At 46.0% G+C, this 17807-nt stretch overlaps 1 protein-coding gene and 1 long non-coding RNA gene across 2 annotated transcripts in view; one reads left to right on the top strand and one right to left on the bottom strand.

The window, feature by feature from the left end:
* The window catches only part of CCDC3 (coiled-coil domain containing 3), a 93328-nt gene that overhangs the window by 15484 nt on the left and 60037 nt on the right, over positions 1-17807 (bottom strand). The window lies entirely within an intron of this gene.
* Positions 1394-17644, top strand: LOC133258942 (uncharacterized). Its single transcript, XR_009740202.1, has 3 exons — positions 1394-1501; positions 10373-10499; positions 15154-17644. It is a non-coding gene; the product is annotated as an uncharacterized LOC133258942 (long non-coding RNA).

Raw genomic sequence — 17807 nt, 5'->3', positions numbered from 1 at the left:
AAGAAAGACAATCCCTTTTAGATGTGAAGAATAAATCACTTATTTCTAAAAGTCACTGTGGGGGGAAGAGATCATCTGCAGGCTTTGAAAGTCTTAAACACAGGAAAAAAACTGAGTAGACAAACCAGACTGGAATGGGCTTCCACAGACATCCCCCAGGCCCCGTCTGTAACTTTAATCTCCTAGAAGAGAAAGTAATCTGATTGTTCCTCTGCTTGGGAAGTACATGCCAGGACACTTGGATTACATCACTTCTCTGCCCAGAAAGCTTCAAAGGCAACCAGAGCCCACCAGGAGGTGGTCCTCATTTAGTTTGCTGACTTGTCATCATGAAGCACTAAATTACAGGCACCCTGAACTAGTCTTACTGTTCCCCGAACAAACCCCAACCATCACTTCTAGACTATTCTCAATGCTTTCTTTACCTGGCCTGTCTCAGGCCACCCTCTCTCAGGCCAGACTCTGATGCCACCTTCACAAAGCCTTTCCTATCCCTCGACTGCATGGAGTCCACCCTCCTTGGCCTCCCATGGTGCTTGGAACCTCCCTTTTTGCATTCCTCTTGCAGAGGCAAGAATTAAAACCAACTTCATGAAATCTTATATAGTTCAAAGATGGGTCCACCCTAGAGATACATCATGGTCGTGTACATACTTGTCTTCACCTCCATGCTTGATGATGCAACTTTGAAGGCAACACCTGTGTCTGCCTCCTGGTCTCCATCACTCAGCACCCCTGCTCCATGCCTAGAACTCTTCAGGTACTCAGTAAACATCAGTCTACTAAGCTTTGCAAGTTGACACTTCTCTAAGCATACAGTCTGTGGAGACAAGCTTCTCTCCATGTGGATCTTTGCAAATGTAGATAAGGAACCTGAACTCAGCAATGTACACATCCCGGCAGAATGGCTGCACTCTGCAGTGAAACCAAAGTAAAGTAGAATTTTCTCTCTGTGATAGATTGGTGACACACTAGGTCTGGTCTGAGATTCATCCGTGAGTTCAATTCTGTACCCTGAAGGAGACAGGTCTCAGAAGAGGCAGAATTCTTATCACCTCAATTCCTGCTTGAAGCATCTGGTGTTATTAGCTTAGACTATGCACATTTCCAGGTGAAGCTCTGAGTTTTTAGAGCCCTTCCCAATCTCCCAGAAAACTGTAGGGCAAAGAGCTATTCCCTATTTCCTACTCTGTCTTGAAACCACCTCACCATAGAGTGTGATTTAAGACACAGAAAGCACTGCATTAGGCTGCAGACTTTCGAGCACCAGTGAGCTCATTAGGCTCTTCTGCTCTGTTTCAGGAAATCCTACGCTTGTGGGTTGAAGTAGAAATCCTAGAATGCCTTCCGAAGTGAAAATTCGTTGCCAAAACAGAATTTATAACTGTTGCCATGGCAGCGAAACCTGTCATGTTTTACTCAGCCTAACAATATCTAAACTCTGATGTTCTGAGAACAGGTGAAGTGGAACGGCCAAGTGCGATCTCCATAGGGGCCTGGGGTAAGATCCATTTTCCCGCTCTTAACCCGCTGTGCCTCTGTGTGGCCCTCTAGACACCCTGACTTCTCCCCCTGAGTGTCCCTGCGGGAACACAGCTTTTAAACTGGGGGATGCAGGCCACAGCTTCTGCTTTTCTACCATGTTCTTTGTGCATATGTGTATCTGTGTTAGGCTCCCAAAAATATGTGGTCAGTGTGGGTCTCCTGAGTGTGGGAGACCACGGAGAAGAGCAGGAAGGAACAGGCAAAGAGGAGTTGGAGATTTTCAAGGGAGACTTGCAGTTCCCCAAGGTGGGGACCGGATGTGACATGGTGAACAGCCCCTGGGTATTACTGAGCACAAGGGGAGAGGATGCAGTAAGTCTGAAGTTCTAGAAGCTTCTGTGTGCTGAAGGAGAGGGAGCCACCCATACCATTCATGGGTGAAGGTAGGTTTGGTGAGCAGAGATGGTCTGAATGAAACACAGGGTCCCAGGAGAACCCATCTGGGGAGCAAGTGACCTCGGTCAGAGCAGTGGGTCTCCATCAGGAAGCAGGGAAGGCAATTCCAGAAAGGAGAGTGAGCAGCAATGCCTGCAGAGATGCCTTGAAATGCCGAGAAGTCCCGCTAGTGGGAGGCCTGTTAAGGTCGCCAAATGAGGGTGTCCTCTTCGCCTGTTTGGCTTATGTTTGTCAAATGTTTGGCAAAATAGGTGACCGGCCCTAGTCAAAAAGTCATCCAGATGACCTTTCCCCTCTTTAAGGTCCTTGAGGGCCCACTAATGAATCAAGAGTAATTTCAAAACTCAGCCCCACTGAATCACATGTTTCGAGCTCCTGCAGGCAAGCTCTTGCCCAGTAAAGGCAAATGCCTCTGACACGTGGCCTCCAGGGAAGAATGTGCCTGGCATCCAGCTCACTTGATTTTCCAGCACAGCTACCTACCACAAAGGCAAACATGCCTATGTGCCTTGTAGCAGAATAGGACATAAACAGTTTCAACTCTTGCTTCTGGAGTGGCACAGAATAAAGCCCTTTCCTCTTCTCCAAGGTAACATGCCAAAGGTTTGTATCAATGCTACACAAGTCCAAGCCTTCTTTAAGTTCTCTCCATCTGAGAGTATTCTCCCATTACACTTTTCAAGACCCCTTGTGCTCTGACTCTGCATCTCAAGAAGCCCTCCAATCCATCCATCCATCCATCCAACATGTGATGTCCAGAGCAGAGCACTGTGCTTAAGAGGTGTTCTAACCAGGGCTGTTAAAGCCCAAAGCTTATGTAGGAGGCAAGAAGGAGAAGGGAGAGGAAGAGCTGGGACTCTTATAAGGAAGTTCACTAGGGTAGAATAGGCTGTTCAGGCCTTCACAGGCTGTAGAAGGAGAATCTGCAGGTACGGTTGGGTGTTTGTGGTGCTGGGCTGAACAGAGAGGTTGGGCAGTGATAGAGAAGGTCAACTGGACCTGGTGATGCATCTGTTCCAGTTCTGGTCTATGACACTGGGCAGGGTAGAAACAGGTGGACCATCAGGAGTAGAAACCAAAAACAAGAACATCAATTCATATCAATCCTTACTATGGACCAGGGAACACAGAGTATGAAGACAGCTGTGAATAAGTGACAGAAGGCTGGTCTCTACGCCACACACTGGGCTGTGTGTAACTGGTAGTGGTCGTTAATTTCTGAATCCAGGCAATTGACATAACCCTAAGATCCACTGAATGGAATACCAAAACCATGTACTTAAAGCCATTAACATATCTTTCATGTATACCAAGAACTGTGGCTGAATGGAACGGAAGGGTGGCAGGCAACAGTAGCCTTAGCTACAAGGTCCAGCGAAAGGAAGACAGGACAGACATGATGCCCTCTCCAGGGCGCCTCATTGGTGATGCACCGGAGTGGCAATCCAGCAGTACTCTTTCCGAGACTGTGATGTGAATTCTGCACCTGCCCATACTCTCTCTGCTCTTCATCCTGTTTTTCTATTAATGTGGACACAAAGATCAAATCACATGCATGACACAGAAAATGATAAATAGCAAGAGGGTACAACTCAACTATTAAATATGAATGAACTAAGCAGTAATTAAAAGGACAGAGATGACCTAACTGGATGGAAAAGTAAGACCCAACTACATGCTATTTACAAGAAATGAAGTTTAAATAAAAAGACACAACTAGGTTGAAAGAGAAAAGGTAGAAACTAATATATCATGGAAATATACAGCAAAAGAAATCTGGTGTGGCCACTCTGATATCAGGCAAAGTAGATTTCAGCACGTGGTGTCCATTACTTGAGATAATAGAGGATATTTTACCAAGGGTCAACTCATCAGGAAAACATTATAGTCATACATATTTTTATCCCTAAAACAAAAAGTGTAGGAAATAAACTCAGGGAACATTTCTTTAATGGTGTGGGGCATTAGAAAGATAAATAAGATACAGTCACTACCCTCAAACAACAACCTTGTAAATAAACAAGTATTTAAAGATTTTCAGAGTCCAGTATTAGCAACAGAGAAAGACTCCAACAGCCTGGTCTTCCAATCAGCTGATGTGATATTTTCCAGCTCCACCCAGAAAAGGAATCTTTTTTTATTGTGGAAATTTCCAAACACATCAAAGCAGAGGTGAATACAGTAAATCTCCATGTACCATCACCACCCACTATCAACAATTCCCAGCATTCTGTCTTTCTTGTTTCATTTATCCACTGGCCCTTCCCCAACTATTTTTTAAGAGTATTTTGCCAGAAATCCCACATAGCACATCATCTAACCTGGAAATACTTTCGTAGGGTTCTCTAGTAGCTAAGAACATTTTTGAAAGCATAATCACCATGTCCTTATCACACTTAATAATACCTTAATATCAGCTAATACCAGTACTATTGCTTCACGGATGTCTTTTGTGTATGGGGTTTGTTCAAATCATGGTCCAAATAAGGCCCTTATACTGCATTTGGTTGTTACACCTCCTGAGTCTCTTGTGCCATAATAATCCTCTCCTTTTTCTTTTTACTTTATTGATTTCTTGAGAGAAACTGGTGGCTTTATGCAACTGAATGACAAAAAGACCAATGTTTTATGTAAACAAAGATCTCTGCTAGAGATAATTATTACCATCACATAAATAAAAAATATTATAGAAGTTTAGGAGTGAATTCTCTTATACATACTCTCCGTTCCAAAACATTCTGAAGAGATGGCTTCTCATTCCCCAGGGAATTCGCTCCATCTTTTTTAAGCCAGTTTGAACCCCATCAGAAATCCACAGATTCTATTAAAATCATCAGGAGCAAGACTTTTCAATTTCAAGTGAAATTCAATCTGCATTTCAAAAGTACTAACTAGACTTGCAGGTTCTATCAACCTCAGAGTACACACATATATCCAGAAAAGTCACTAAAATGGAGAAAAACTTCAGAGGGCCCCCTGGGGCTGAAGGAGATGAACGCTGACTGCCAAATCATAAGTAACTATCTAATTTTTTTCTAACTTCAAGGCTTGCCAGGGCACATGGAAGATGTCAAGGAATGCAGGTGCACACACCCAGGGCCTTAGCGTGTTCAAACACAGTCAAGCAAATGGCATTGCACCACTGTCCAAATAAGGCTTAATACTGACACACTCTGAGCTTAGAGGAGGTGCTCACGACAGCCGCGCCCCAAGGCTTCCTTGGACTCTCTTAGAGAGCTTGGAAGCCTACCATCTTGGGAAGAAAAGTTCAGAAAACCACAGGCAGAGAAGAACTAAAATAAAGAATGCAACAACAGGAAAGAAACAGAAAGCATGAAATGACTGTTCTTTGTAACTGATATCCTCGGTAGGACATACTGAGGAGCTGAAGAAGTGAAAGTCAAAGTTTCAGCTGCTCAGTCATGTCCGACTCTTTGCGACCACACAGACTGTTGCCCGCCAGGCTCCTCTGTCTATGGGATTTCCCAGGCAAGAACTGCAGTGGGTTGCCATTCCCTTTTCTAAAGGATCTTCCCTACCCAGGGATGGAACCCGGGTCTCCTGCATTGCAGGCAGATTCTTTACCGTCTGAGTCACTAGGGAAGGTGACTCACCTTCCTGCCCGTGGGCAAGGCTATACTCTGTCACCAAAAGGAAAGTGGTCTCTTCAATAAGGGAGATGGAGTCACCTCAGTAACCTCCCCCTAGAGCTGCTTTTAGGGGTGTGAGTTACCTCTTACCCAACCACCCAGGCTTCCAGCCTGCCCCAAGCCTCCGCACAGGAAGGGACTCTGCACACAGGAGCCCTGGTGGGGTGCAATAGTAGTATTCTAGGAACTCTATCCTCTGACCACCACCCCACCCCTGGAGGTATCAACCCTCCCCACATAACAGGTTCTGATGTGGCAAGAAGGCTCTTGTTCTGCTGAAGATACGCCTAGTCCCCCAACATCCAAAGTGAGAGGACAGACAGATCTCGATCACGGATCATTGGCAAGACCAGCTTTGCAGGCACCTGGTTGACCCCAGGTGGAGGTGAGTGTGATGGTTAACTTGATGTGTCAACTTGACCAGGCTAAGGGGTGCCCAGAGATGGTAAAACATTGCTGTGTATGACTAAGGGTGTTTTTGGAAGAGATGAGCATTTAGTTGGTAGACTGAGTAAATAAGACCCCCCTTCCCAGTGTGGATGGGCATCATCCAATCCCTTGAGGGCCTGAACAGAACAACAAGGGGGAGGAAGGGTGAGTTCCCCCTCTGCTTGAGCTGGGATGTCCCTCCGCTCCTACCCCTACACATCAGCTCTCCTGGTTCTCGGGCCCTCAGACCCAGAGTGAGACTTACACCATTGGACCCCTGGTTCTCAGGCCTTTGGGTTTGACTGGAACCACACCACTGTCTTTCCTGGACCTCCAGCTTGCAGATGGCAGATGGTGAGAGTCAATCCCTTCTAAGAGGTCTTTCTATATTTCTATATTTATCCTCTTGGTTCTGTTTCTCTGATACAGTGAAAATCCAGGCCAACAGGGGCCATCAGACTAAAAGAGGACCCAGAAATGCAACAGAAGGCTGCCTAAACAGGACCCCTGCTCAACACTGAGGTTTCTTTTTTTTTGGCACCCTGTCATGACAGAGAAAACACTCGACCTGCCTCTGCCTCTTCTTAAGGTCACTAAAATTGAGGTGCAAAGGCGGTGAGGGACTCTGATGAAGGGCTGTCACAGAAACAGAGCTTGTGAGCATCAGGTAAGACGATGCTCCTTATTCAATTCCTCTATCGTTTTCCCTGGAAAGCCCAGTCCCTCCTTGTACCGATGGGTGATGCCCACACACCCCTGTGCAGGTTAGAGTCATGGGGAAATGAAGACCACGTTGCCCCTTTCTGCCATGTATCTTCCTCATCACTGTCCACCACCTGCCACCTAACATCACAGTTACACACTCACCCATCATGGTGGCCCAGGACTGGTGCTCACCCCTCTCCACTGGTCCAAAGACCAACGTGCCTCAAGACTGACCCCTTAGGACAATCCAACATCACTTGATCCTGAGCCGGTAACCTTTACCTCTCAGGGCTGTCTCATTGTGCTTCAAATGAAAGTCCTGATGCCAATCTGATAGAACTGGGGATCACATCATGCACAAATATGTACATGTAAGGCCTTCGTAAACTATAAGATGCCACACAGAAGCAAGTGAAGAATCAGGGTGAGAGAAGTAAGGTCCTATTCTGCAAGGCACAATAACAGAAAAGCTAGGATGAAAAAGAATCTTCTGGGCTTGCTCTGGCCACTGAAATTTCTTTCAGTGGCGTATTAGAAGGCAGTCAGCTAACATAAAATGGGAAGGAAATGATGATTAACAGCTATGTTTTCAAATAAAAGTACTGTTCCTGTATCTATGTGTTATAATGAGAGATGCTAACTTGGGAGCAAGTCATGGCGATGATTTTCCTCCCTGGTGTTTTCTTTCATAATTGCACAGTTGGAACAGAATTCCAGATGTCATCAAGCTCACACTCCAGGCAGAATCTCAGCCAAATCATTTTCATCAAATAGGTTTCTAGTCCTTCTTTACAATCTCTTTCTCCTAGAAAGCTTTTTAAGTTTCTCTGAGAAGGGTTTAACATTTCTCACTTTCTTTTCTATTCAGTGATAACGGGTCACCAATTTGCAATGTGCCCTCAGAGAGTGTATGTGTCACAAAAGCAATTTGCAGACATTTAACAGAGTGATGAGCATAATCAGGTATTATTTTGAGGGAAAGCATTACCCGTTTTATGTTGTCAAATATTGTAAACAATGGAAAATGCTCTTTTCCCATGACTCAGATGAGAGTTCCCCTCAATCCGTGAACGTTTCTCTGCACTAAGAAAGAAGTGGAGTATAAGTCACTCAGTTGAGTCACTGGTGAGTCTTTGCAACCCCATGGACTGCAACCCACCAGGCTCCTCTGTCCATGGAATTCTCCAGGCAAGAATACTGGAGTGGGTTGCCATTTCCTTCTCCAGGGAGTCTTCCTGGTGCAGGGATCGAACCTGGGTCTCCTGAGATGACAGGCGGATTCTTTACCATCTGAGCCCAGAGGTTGATCTGACATTAAAGGGCTGGGATGCCATTTTGACATGTGCAGTAGAATTATCTTTCTGCACACTGACAGGTAGTGGCTGCTACTACTGGGTTAACAGCTGACACCATATTCTACAGCCCCTGTTCTCAAAGCATGGTGATTTGAAGCCCCAGGGGACATCTGACAGTATTTGCAGAATTTTTTGTCTGTCATGACAGGAGATAATGCTACTGCCATCAATGGATAGAGGCCAGGATGCTGCCAAACCTCCATAATGCACAGGACAGCCCCCCGTGACAGAGCAGCCAGTGTCCGCCCCCTAACGTCAACAGTGCCAAGGCTGAGAAAGCCCGTTGTAGAAGGAGAGCTAGAGCAGAGAGCCAAGGCGGAGCCTGTGATGATGGGGTGTCAGGGGGAACGTCAGTGACGCGTTTCTGCCCCAGGTTCTGGTCCAGACCTGACTCTACACAGTGAGGGGCACAAACTCACTTAAAGCTCTTTTGAGTGTACTGTGTCCACAAACCTACGTGAGTGAGGTCCACTCCTAAGTACAACGATTATCAACTTTCTTAGGCAGATATAGTGAAATGGGAAAAGCCAGAAGTCCGAAACTGTCTGCATTTCAAGAATTAGGTCCTCGGTTTACATTTCCTCTGTGGGGGTTTCTTACTCTGGGAGACCCCCACCCCACAGAGAGTCTGTGAGTAGAATTCAGAGACTCTGTGGATTTGGGTGGGAAAACATACTGCATATTTATTTTCAGTATTTTCTAACTGAAATATAGCATTTTGCTCTATTCTGCATTCAGTCAACAAGCCACAGCAGTATTAGCAACATCGGACATTCAGTCACTGGTGGAAATCAGACATGTTCCTCTCACCTTAGATCTCAATAGATCACTGATGCTCATCATTACCTGAAATTATAAACGTTATGAGGCCTGCACCTAGTTCTTATTCTGTAAGGTGTCAATAATAAAGCGTGTGTATTTCTATATCACAAACTTGGTTTTTATATCCTGATAACCTCCTTACATAAAACTTGTTGCCTCTGTAACCCTGGGCATCTTATTTTATGCATTTAAAAATATTATTCTGGAAAGGGGTCCGTACGCCATCACCAGACCGTCAGAGAGCTGTCTGCCACAGAGAAGGTTAGGAATCCCTGTTGGGGGACTTCCCCTGTGGTGTTGACATTTAGATTCTGTGCTTCCGATGCAGGGGGCGCAGATTCTATCCCTGGTCAGGGAACTAGATCCCACATGACGCAACAAAAGAGTCCGCATGCCACAACAAAGATTCCACTTGCTACAGCTAAGATCCGCCACGCTAAAAAAAAAAAAAAAAAAAAAGTTTCCCGCTTGGTGACATAGAGAACAGACTTATGGTGGCCAAGAGGGAGGCTGCGGAAGGAAGAAATGGGAATTGCGGATTAGCAGAGGCAAACTGTTATGTACAGGATGGATAAACAACAAGGTCTTACTGTACAGCAGAGGGAACTACATTCAGTACTCCATAATAAAGCATGATGGAAAAGAACATACACACACACACACGCATAACTGAGTCACTCTGCTGTACAGAAGAAATTAACGTGACTGTAAATCCACTCTACTCCAGTAAAAAGAATCCCTGTCGGAGAGGGACAGAGGACGATTCAGAAGAAGCCTGTTCACAGCTGGCTGCCAAGGCTAAAAGAGAGCTGATGGTTGGTGGAAAGCATGTCCGTTTTGGCCTGGCTCGGATGGAAGGCCAACCTGGGCCCTCTGGACAATGGTCACGACTTGGGCCTTGGCCTTCTGGAGGCCCATGCAACTTCACACCAGGGCCCCACCTGGACCCGTGAAGGCAAACCGTCTGTGTAGGCCTGTACAAAACACTGGCCCCTTCCACCTGCCATCCTTGGCCCTGCTCTTGTTCCCATCTTGTCTGTGTTCTGATGCTTGGATCCAGGCTCCCCACACCCTCCCTTCCTCCCACATCCCTGGAACTCGGTGGAGCAGAAAATAAACCCTCAAACATCTTCACCTCACAGGGAGAATCCTCCTCCCATCTGCCTGCTAAGCTGAGGCCTGGCCTGTCCCCAGGAACACAGCTTCCCAGTCCCTCAGGCTGCAGGGCTGGGAGGAGGGACTGGCTTTTTCCTCCCCCAAAAATGGCATTTCTGAACTAATTCTCCTCCACTCACATGTAATAACCTGGAGCTTTCGGACTCGGGCCGTCTGACTGCATCTCCAACTCCAGCTCATCGTTTGTCAGCTGCTGGCCTTCTAACCACCAGCCTACACTCCTGAATGTTTTCAGCCCAGTCTTCTCTCCCCGCAGGAACCATGTGGATAACATTCCTTCTATCTTGCTTCCAGGGACCTTCGTCCACACTGGGCTTTAGCCACTTTCTCCGATGGATGGCCCCAGCGCTGGGTAATGACCTGGAACCACCTCACCTTTGCCATTCTGCACCCACTCCGACCACAGCTTCCTAGAGGCAGTGTAAGTACAATGCAGAAAGCTTGGGCTTTGACACTAGACTATCTGGGTTCAGAATTCCAGCTCCGTACTGAACAAGTTACTTAATTTTTCCAAGCTTGGAAAGTGTGAAGTCTTTTCTCATATGGTTGCCAGGAGAGTTAAATGAGTTAGTTTCTACCAAGAATGATGTTAGTTTCTATCTAGAATGATGCCTGGCACATGTACAGGGTTATTTACACATTGGCTCCCACTATCATCCTTCTAAATTGTTCATACCCTCACTTCCTTTCTTGGTCCTTGACTCCCTGAGGTTTCTCATCTCCTTATTGTTCCATTTTCTCCAAAAGTATCCATTTATTTCTGAAATCACCTCCCTCCCTATCCAGCCACCCTGCCTCCCATGGTTGCTTCATAAATATTTGCTTAATGGATAAATGACTCAATGAGCTGTAACTCCAACTATGTTCTCATACTTTCAAACCCCCTGCCTTTTAATAAACACGCCAACAATACACCAGCCCCAGATCTAACCAGAGATCTGTCTTCTCTCCTTCTACCCCCCAGACCTTGACTGTTTTCACGGAAACTCTGCATCTCCAACTTCAACCCTGCCCAGCTCTTCTTTTATTTATTTATTTTTAAAATTAATTTATTTATCTTAACTGGAGGCTAATTACTTTACAGTATTGTGGTGGTTTTTGCCATACATTGACATGAATCAGCCACGGGTGTACATGTGTCCCCCATCCCGAACCCTCCTCCACCTCCCTCCCCATCCCCTCCCTCAGGGTCATCCCAGTACACCAGCTTTAAGTGCCCTGTTTCACGCATCAAACTTGGACTGGTGATCTATTTCACATATGGTAATATACATGTTTCAGTGCTATTCTGTCAAATCATCCCACCTTCACCTTCTCCCACGGAGTCCAAAAGTCTGTTCTTTATATCTATATCTCTTTTGCTGTTTCAGGTATAGGGTCATCGTTACCACCTTTCTAAATTCCATATATATGCATTAATATACTGTATTGGTGTTTTTCTTTCTGACTTACTTCACTCTGTATAATAGGCTGCAGTTCATCCACCTCATTAGAACTGATTCAAATGCATTCTTTTTAATGGCTGAGTAATACTGCATTGTGTATATGTATCACAGCTTTCTTATCCGTTCATCTGCTGATGGACATCTAGGTTGCTTCCATGTCCTAGCTATTGTAAACAGTGCTGCGATGAATATTGGGGGTACACGTGTCTCTTTCAATTCTGGTTTCCTCGGTGTGTATGGCCAGCAGTGGGATTGCTGGGTTGTATGGCAGTTCTATTTCCAGGTTTTTAAGGAATCTCCACACTGTTCTCCACAGTGGCTGTACTAGTTTGCATTCCCACCAACAGTGTAAGAGGGCTCCCTTTTCTCCACACCCTCTCCACCAGCTCTTCTTTCATGCGTCACAAAAGTCAGCTCTCTCCCCCATCAATCACAACAGTGATGCCATCCTTTAGCACTCTCCTCCAAGCCACCCTCTCCTACCACCTGCGTTTTCAGTCCTGGCAGGTGACCTGGCTTCCTGCTTTATAGAGAAATAAAGGCTTCCAGGGGTGGGTGTGTGTATGAGAAATGAGAGAGAAACAAAGAAACGAAAGGGGGTAGAATAAAGGCTCCTCAACTTTCTTCTCTATTCTTTAAACATATCTGCAACTTCTAATCTCCCTGTTACAATAGAAAAGCTGCCCTTCTTCGGAGTAAGCTAAATTCCTACTCCAGTGCTCAATATCCATCCAGTCCATTCAACTATAGCTCTTAAGCTGCCTGAGAAGAAAGCTTTATATTTCATAATGAAGATTACTAGTATGTAATAAATGATAGAAATGGATCCATTCTGTCCAGATGTCTACTGGCCTGTAAGAATAAATTACACTCTGGGATGGTCAGTTCTCTCACATGGGGCCAAACTAGAGATTCTAACCAAATCATGATAATTATCTAAAAGAAAGCAAACCTATTAAGAATGACCAAAATTGGGACTTCCCTGGCATCCCAGTGGTTAAGACTCTGTGCAGGAGGCATTGGTTCAATTCCTGGTCAGGTAACTAAGATCCCTAATGCCTCGCAGTGTGGCCAAAAAGGGGCTTCCCTGATAGCTCAATTGGTGAAGAATCCACCTGCAATGCAGAAAATTCTTGTTTGACTCCTGGGTCAGGAAGATCTTCTGGAGAAGGGCTAGGCTACCCACTTCTATCCCTTCTTGGGCTTCCCTGGTGGCTCGGATGGTAAAAATCTGCCTGCAATCGATCCCTGTGTTGGGAAGATCCCCTGGAGGAGGGTGTGGCAACCCACTCCAGTATTCTTGCCTGGGAAATCCCATGAACAGAGGAGCCTGGCGGGCCACAGGAGTGGCCATGGAGTCACAAAGAGTCAGACATGACTGAGCAACTAAGCACAGAACAGTGGCCAAGAAAAAAAAAGACTAACCAAAATCAGTAACTTTTTACAGCCCCCCATGATGTAATATGTAATGATGTAATATGATGTAATATGAGCCTGGTGAGCTGCTGTCTATGGGGTCGCACAGAGTCGGACACGACTGAAGTGACTTAGCAGCAGCAGCAGCATGCTTAATTATTATTCCTTAATGGTCTGTCGGAGAAGGCAATGGCACCCCACTCCAGTACTCTTGCCTGGAAAATCCCATGGACAGAGGAGCCTGGTAGGCTGCAGTCCATGGGGTCGCTAAGAGTCAGACACGACTGAGCGACTTCACTTATGATGTAATAAAAATCTTATGATGTAATAAAAATCTTAACTAATTGGCAAACCCAAAGAATCTCCTTGAAATAAAGACTGTTAGGTACTGCTACTGCTGCTGCTAAGTCGCTTCAGTTGTGTCCCACTCTGTGCGACCCCATAGACGGCAGCTCACCAGGCTCCCCCATCCCTGGGATTCTCCAGGCAAGAACACTGGAGTGGGTTGCCATTTCCTTCTCCAATGCATGAAAGTGAAAAGTGAAAGTGAAGTCGCTCAGTCATGTCCGACTCTTAGCGACCCCATGGACTGCAGCCTACCAGGCTCCTCCGTCCATGGGATTTTCCAGGCAAGAGTACTGGAGTGGGGTGCCATTGCCTTCTCCGGTTAGGTACTAGCCTAATTCATCAAAGTGAGACTGGAGGCCTTTCAACATAGGACAGACCTGGCTCAGATGGACCAAATACCCATTCCAGGGCCTTCCCTGTCTCCAATTTTACTTCTGTGTTAACGTATCAGACCTAAATGTCTGAAAACAGGCTGATTTTTCCGACAAAGCACAGGCCCCTGCTGGCAGATGTTTTACAGAGAAAAGAAAATAGCTTAAAATACATTAGACTATTTCAGTTACAGAAGCAACAACACAGAAAGAAAAAAACAAGGCATCTGGAAAAAGAGTAATTGAAAGAATTTGTTCCCCTTAAGCCAAGCCCCAGTTCACTGCTTCTCCTGGGAATGAGATTTTACGGTTGAGAAAACTGCTACATTTCAAATATATTCCTGGTACCCAGGAGACTGCAATGAAATGGTCTGCAAGGGCTTTAAAACCACATGGTCCTTTGAGAGTTACACTAGTAATATCCATGTTAGGAACGAGCTTAGGTGTCTGTAGAAGTCACAGTCGGGTCAGAGTGGTTCCCTAGTCACAGGATGGCAGGGCTGAGAATTGGATGTGGCTGAAGGAAGCCAGGCAGCACACATATTGGGTTAGCCAAACAGTAAGTTCGGGTTTTTGTACCATCTCACGGAAAAAGTCAAACTTTTTGACCAACCCAATACATGATGGAGGGGAGAGGCCACCTTCACCCCAGACTGCATCCTTCTTTCTTTTCCTTCTTTCTCTTTCTACTTGTAGGACTCTTCCTAGTACAGATCTCCTTCCTCAACCTTGATGTGAAGGTCACTGTTGGACAGGGTGTGCACCTCTCAGATCTCAGGTCAGATGCCTTAGGTCACGGGGAGCATTAAATACACCTCTGGTGACCAACTGAAGACCAAGAGGTCTGGTCAGAACTCGACTTCTTGTCCTTAGGCCAGTTCATTCGTATCCTGTGGCATTACAAGGGCACGCAGGAAGCAGTGGGCTGTGAGTGGACTGCAACAGCACATTTGATTATTAGGGCTCCTGGGGAGGAAGATTTCTGCTTATTTAAACAGCCAAACATCACTGCCAGTGGCCCCTCAATATCAGGTCTCTCTTTCCCTCAGTAACAGAGTCCTATAAAGTGAAAGTGAAAGTCACTCAGTTGTGTCCAACTCTTTGCGACCCCAGACTATACAGTCCATGGAATTCTCCAGGCCAGAATACTGGAATGGGTAGCCTTTCCCTTATTCAGGGGATCTTCCTGACCCAGGGACTGAACCCAGGTCTCCCGCATTGCAGTCGGATTCTTTACCAGGTCACCCACAAGAGAAGCCCTACAGAGCCCTATAAGAAAGTGTGCAACTGGGCACATGGCTGCCCAAATGAGAACCGACGTATCTCAGCCTACCTTGAGCCAAGTGTGGCCATGTGAACAAGGCTCTGACCGCAGGATATTTGTAGAAGTGGTAGGTAGAGTAGTAGAATGTACAACTCTGAGGAGTGCTTCATAATAGAAAAATCCATGTCCTTCTTTTATCTCCCCACCACCTTCCCACTGGCTGGAATGCAGATGTGATGGCTGGAGCTGGAACGGACATCTTGGGGCATGAGTTAAAGTAAGTCACAGAGGCCACGCATAGGGAAGTAACCAGATGGAAAGCCCAGATCCCAAGGCTTTCCATTCCAGCCTGGCCTGCCTACCTGACTTTCACACGAGTGAGAAACAAACTTCTACCTGAGCCTGTTGGATTTTCTGATCTTTGACCCAAACGTAACCCTAAGGAATATATATCCAGTTATATAGCATGACAGGACTCGTTATCTTGCTTACTGGGAAAGAAGTTGTAACAACAGTCTTGTGGTTCTAACTCAGTGGAAATAATAACCTGGCAGGACTCTCTGAGGAGGTCACATCAGATTCTTGAACAAAAGACTCTTCCCTTAAGACCAATATATCTGGGTTTTCTGACCAGAGGAAAGTGTGACCATGGACTTCTCTGGCTGGAGATCACTACGGGTACAGCCTGTCAAGCAGCAGGTGCTGACATAGGCCAAGGTTATATCCACGTGGGTCATGCAGGCCCATCAAAATGGCGGGACAGTGGGCTAGGCATCGCACGGTACCTGTTCCCGAGTGTTCCTGAGGGGCGCACACCTGTGCTCTCTCCTAGCTACTTCCATTCTTCACCCTTGTATACCAACACACTCTGAGCTCCTGTAGCTGTCTCCTCTCCAGGGCAGCCCTCTTCCCACACCCACGATTCTCCTGAAGACACAGATCCAGCCCCATCCCCTCTTTGAAGCTGGTCCTTTCTTGATCCTGCTCTCACCTGCACAATGACTAACCCAAGGGCTCCCCATGACAGGTCATAGCTCGAACATACTTACTGAACGAATGAATAAATATAATCAGTAAGGCTTCAGGTCTGAGAGTTAAAGCTAACAGGAAATCCCTCCAAAGCACCACCCCCTTCAACCCCGCCTCGAGAAGTCAGGAAGCAGCGCCTATTTAAAAGAAAGCCAGCCTGAATCGTCACTGCTCTGTCCATAGGACTGTTTCACCTGTTTAAAAAATAAAAAAAAGAGGGAATACTGCCTGCTGGAATGCTAAGCAAGACTCTGAGGGAGAAATTCATCCATCACCCTTTCAGATGCAGGCCATCACACCCAAGGTCAACCTAGGAGCGAACAGCAGAATAAGGCGAATTGTTCTCTGTTAAAACAAACAACATGAAATGCTTTAACACCCTGGGGTTGGTGAACCCCAGAGAAATGTGTATTTGATTGCCATCTTTTCTCCTTATCCTGGATTTTCTGGCTAAATCTCCTGTATGCCACTGGAATAGAGAAGATAAACATTTCTCAATTTTCCACCTCCTCATCCACATCTGAAACCCATAGAAGAATCTGCATACCCCAAGCAGAGCACAGGACATAAGCTCAGACCTGCAGTCTCCCCTGGAGGAGGTGTCAGATCACGACCGTTTCTCCAGAGCAGAGAGCGAGACCCTCTGGAAGGACGGTTCTGACTCCAGTTAATGCCTAACTGGAGCAGTTATGACCAGGGTCACCACAGGAGGGGCAGGGCATGTGGGGGGCATAGATGGCTAGGATTCCTCAGCCACACAAAGCCTGAGTGATCTGTGGTTGCGCTTATGCACAGTTGCTTGGCTTATCAAAGGCCAAGGAGCTGCTGAAACAATCCATCAACAAGTACTTAGTGAGAACTGGGAGAAATAAAGACAGTTGAAAACCCTGTATCAGCCAGCAAGGAATGTTAGTCTTCATGCCAGATTCTTAGCCTGGAGGTCACGGCCCAATCACAGTGGATTATGAAATCAATTGAGCGGGTCTCTACCTGCATTTGTAAATAAATCAGGACAGAATAGAAAATATCAGGGCAGCACTTCCATAATTCTGTGAAACTTCTGTTTTGGTTTTAAAGTGTTCTTTATGAGCGCTCCAGACAAAAACATGTGGGAGCCACTGACTGAATGAATGATGGCTGGGAATTCATGGGAATTCCTCTTTCCTGTTTCAGTGTATATGCCCTGGTGGAATTCCACCCCCATCTGCACAACCTCTGACACTGTTCTTTGGGTGAGTTCAAAGAAGCCACGATTATATCCTTTTGATAGATCAGGGATGCAGGTGCAAAATATATTAATAAAATGACTCCTGGTGGCCACACAGAGGACACCACTAAAATGACTGTGCCAAAAGAAAAGAGACCAAAAGGCAGGCTTGTGTGCTTCTCCCCAAACCTCCTATGGAGCCAAACAATGAACCGCCACAAGTAGCCAGAGGGTGCCAGTTAGAATGGACGCTCCACAAGGCAAAGGTTTTCTATAGCTCACTACTCTGTCCTCAGTCCTGGAAACAGTCCCAGGCACAAAGCTGGCCATCAATAAATATTAGTTGAATGAATTATTCAACAAAGGAATGAATTAGGACAAAATCACAAGGTACCAACATGGACATTTACCTAACCCTACAAAGCAATCATACTTCACTGAGGTGCAATAAAGATACTCAGGCTAGACTTAGAGAACTCGCTGAGTTAGAACCAAAATGACTGAATGCCAGCTTGAAATGTATTGATGGCATCTTTTGGACTAAACTGCCCTGGCCTGGGGCACCTCTTCACACCTGAGTTCCCTCCACCTTTTCTAGCTATGCCTTCTTCCCTCTCAGCCTATGTTGAAACTTCTTCAGCAAGAATGA

The sequence above is a fragment of the Bos javanicus genome, chromosome 13 (genome assembly GCF_032452875.1).
Source record: "Bos javanicus breed banteng chromosome 13, ARS-OSU_banteng_1.0, whole genome shotgun sequence".
Taxonomy (NCBI): Eukaryota; Metazoa; Chordata; class Mammalia; order Artiodactyla; family Bovidae; genus Bos; species Bos javanicus.
Note: the sequence above shows the minus strand (reverse complement) of the source record. Positions and strands in the feature narration are given on the sequence as shown.